Genomic DNA, 4,151 nt, shown 5'->3' on the forward strand with positions numbered 1-4,151 from the left:
TTAATGACTAAACATTAATGGTTTTTCAAATGTAAACATAAAGCACTTTTGTTTTTGAAAAGTAACATTTAACTTCCCTAACATTTTTCACAGTAGTGTCTTAACTCAGCAGAGAACTCCAGAAAAGCACGTTTTAGAAATTGGGTATCTTTTTAAAAAAAAAAAAAAAGTGCCCTCTTTTCGTTTGATATGAACAAAGTGGGGACTTTGTATTTTCCATATCACAGTGTGTATTAATGCTCATGTAATTGTGTAAAGTTCATGGGCTTGTTGGAAGTGTCACATTATAGCTATTTTATCTGTAATTGAAATATACTAATTCATAGTTTTAAAAGTATTTTTCCTCCAACAAAGCAGAATTACAAGCATGCCTGCATCACTCTTCTGCTGTTCTAGGGAGTACTAAAGCTGACTAAATCAGTCCGTTATAAATGTATAAGATGGCCCTGAACGGATTGATTTCTCCTCCTCCCCTTTTCTCCCCTCCCCCATAATATCTCCACACTGTAGCTGGTATAGTAATTCTCTCTGGATCTTGCACAATTCACATTGCTTTTGAAAGATCATAACAAATTCAAAGGATGGTGGATATGTGTAAGAACTACTGGTTCTAAGTCCCTGGCTGGGATTCACAGTAGAAGAAGGTTGATACGTGTGTTTTATGAAAAATTGTGAAAATACTTGGTCTGAGTATATACCTGTATTTAATAACCTCTTTAATCTTGCATTTGAAAAGTGATGCAAAATAGTTGAACTGGCATTTTAAAGAAATTGTCTGATTCTAATGAGATTAAAATGACAATATATAATGTTGCTTTTTACTCAGGATAGCTCAAGCTTTAAAAAGTTGTTATAGCCAAAATGAATAATCTGTAGTAGGGCACATGAAGGAGACACTGGTGGGGTTTCAAGTCCAAAATAATTATTTAAAAGCTTTTTTCCTTTTTAGTGAATCATGTAGCTATACTTGGGTCCTAACAAATTCACAGCCATGAAAAACTTGTCATGGACTGTGAAATTAGATATTGTCTGTACTTCACCTTATACTACACACAATTCATGGGGGAGAGACCAGCATTTCTCAAATGGGGGCGGGGGGAGGCTGACTCAAAAGGGAGTTGCAAGGTGGTGACAAAGTTGTTTTAGGAGGATCAAAGTATTGAGGTAGTTACTTCTGCACTGCCCCTGGAGTTGAGTGCCCAGAGACTGGCAGCTATTAACTAACCAGGCAGCCAGCTCTGAAAGCAGTTCTCTGCCAGCAGCAGTGTAGAAGTAAGGCTGGCTGTACCATACCATGTCATCCTTACTTCTGCTATGATATTGGTGATGGTTCTGCCTTCAAAGCTGGGCTCCTTAGCCAGCAGCTGCTGCTCTGCAGTTGCCCAGTTCTGAAGGCAGCACTGCCACCAAAACAGCACAGAAGTAAGGGTAGAAGTATTACAATCTGCTCTACAATAATCTTGCAACTCTTCTCCCACCCCACTCCTTGCACTTCTCTGACTGTTTGGCTTGGTCTATGCTGTACACAACTTTTGTACCAGTATAACTGTCAGTTGAGGGTAGGTTTTTCAGCGGTGTAATTGGACTGGTATAACCATTAATATGTGTGCCGTTATACTGGTGTAAAGTTGCATAATATTTATATATCATTTCCCATAAGTGATTGATGGAGTTCCAGTGCTTTTCTTTCTAAAACCATGTGCTGTTGTATCTTTAACTTGGTGGATGAAATTTAACTTAAAAATCTTAGCTCCTTTAAGAAAATAGAATAACAAACTTGAACAGTTTTTTAAATAAATATTCTAAAGCTCTAAAATTTTCTTTGAATAACAGAAGGTTTAAGCAGGTGCTAAAACACTTGCAGATGTCACCAGAGCATGTGGGATTTTATTTAAGCTTTTATTGGAAAATTTTCCAGGAGGATGTAGTGATTTTGTTGAAAAACCTAACCTTTCTCTTCTAATACATACTGCTTACTCCAGTGCACCCTTGTCCATTAGTATTTAATATAAATGGTACCTAATTATCATTTAATGTGAAATTAAAGATCATCTTTACTTTGCTGTCTTTTTGAAGACTTCCCTAATACAAAGAGGGAATTGTATATCATGGAAAATGTGCCATGTTAGGTCACAGTTTAGGGTTCCACCTATCAGTTGTTAGGAGTGGACCACATCCATTATGATTGAATTGGCCTCATTTGCCCTGGTTCTCTGTGTGTCTGTGTCTGTCTTTTGCCCAAATAAATGTTTAGATTAAGATGCCATGGGATTCCTTGTTTTAATCCTATTTAAAAAGCAACGAGTAGTCCTTTAGCACCTCAGAGACACAAAATATATATATATATATAGAGAGAGAAAATATCCTGAGCTTTTGGGAAGTGGGTTTTGCCATGAAATCTCAGGATACTTTATATTAAATAAATGTTAGTATCTAAGGTGCTATAGGACTAATTAAAGTTACAGAATAACACGGCTACTCTGAGATTTTTAATCTATACTTCCGAATTGTGCATGATAAAGTTTGCCAGCTCTTGAGATACTTGAGGTTTAGTGTCTCATTTGTAAGATTCAAGTGATGATGAGAATCTTGGCTTTCATGTATGCAGAGAAAATTGACAGAAGAATGCATTATAAAGGTTTAGAAATGAGCTATCAAAACTTATTACCTTGATGAGTGACTCTCAAGTTTGTTGAGGACCTAACTAATTATTTTTAAATGCTGCTGATTGGCATTAGTGCATAGAGGTGGTGAGACCAGATACCTAGTTTACTAAAGGTAAAATGTGTTTGTGTTCCTAAAGCCTATTTTCAAAAGGGATGTACACATTTAGGAGCCTAAAACTCTCCTAAGACTTACTGAAATTCAGTGGGATTTTGGCTCCTTTGTGTTTAAGTCCCTTTTGAAACTGAGACTTAGCTCCTAAACCACTTATGATAAAATATTCAGAAGTGAGTAAATGTTAATGTTTAGAACCAGACACTTGTAGAATAAAATATACCTCTATTAGAGAAGTGAGACAACTGCAACGGTTGGCAGTCTATAAATTTCAATTTGTACAAAAGACAGAAATTTTACTATTTTCAGCTCAGAATAACTTAATGACTCAATACCTCTTAGTAGTTACTTGTTCTCTCATATATTTGATTCCTGCTTTATTTTTCTGCTTTACACCCACAACATTACATCTTATACATTCAAAAAATCCCTAGTCTTGTTTTTAGGTGACCTAGATCCACATTCCAAAAATTTTTTTTGTAATCTGGCCAAAGACCATACATCAGTCCCAGTAAAGGATGGTCATCTTCTACAGCATGCAGGAATTTCTCTTTAATACTGTAATTGTAGTCACACTTCAGATCGTCCCCTTCAAGATTTTACCCATCAAACATACAGATTCAATGGTAATATAAACAAGTGACAATTTCAAAATGGCAAAGTCAGTTTACCAGTCCAAGGAGAAAAGAGGAATAAAGCCTCTTATGGCATTTGTATTCCGAGAGCGAACAGGAAATGTTAATTACTGAAGTTTACAGACTAGTACATATATAGAGCAGATATCTCTTGCCAATTAATTTTTGATAAATCACCAGCAGTAAAAGACTTCCAAATTATGTGTGTGCTGGAACTTGCTGTTCTGTATCCAAGTAATATTAAATGGACCCTTCTGAAAGCTGCTTTGTACTTGTAACTGTGTATTGTTCTGACCTGTATATAAAGTAAATTCTGATTTTTCCAAGTGATTTCCACAGTCACATTTAATGAACTGGCGAATTCTGTTTGGGAAATACACCTGAGCAACATGTACAGAACTCTTTGATGCTTTTGGATAATATTAGCTATTTCACCACTTACATATTCACAGAAAAAATGGGAATCCCCCAGTTCCATTTTTATAAAATAGCTTCTTTTTAAGCCTCTTCAAGTTGAAAACAATGTCATGGCTTTTGTTTAAACATTTAATCTTTGCAGGAAAAAAAGTTGTTTACTGAATAAATGGCAATCTAAATTCCCCAGCCCTGATAAGCATGTCACAGCACAAATCAAACTAGTTAAATTATATTGCAGTCTCACAGGTGCTTTCCACTGTTTGGCTGACTGCTGAGATCTAGTAAATTACTATACTCCTATTTCAATTCAAATGCAAATTA

The sequence above is a fragment of the Pelodiscus sinensis genome, chromosome 7 (assembly GCF_052426305.1).
Source record: "Pelodiscus sinensis isolate ZL-2025 chromosome 7, ASM5242630v1, whole genome shotgun sequence".
In the NCBI taxonomy this organism is placed as follows: domain Eukaryota; kingdom Metazoa; phylum Chordata; order Testudines; family Trionychidae; genus Pelodiscus; species Pelodiscus sinensis.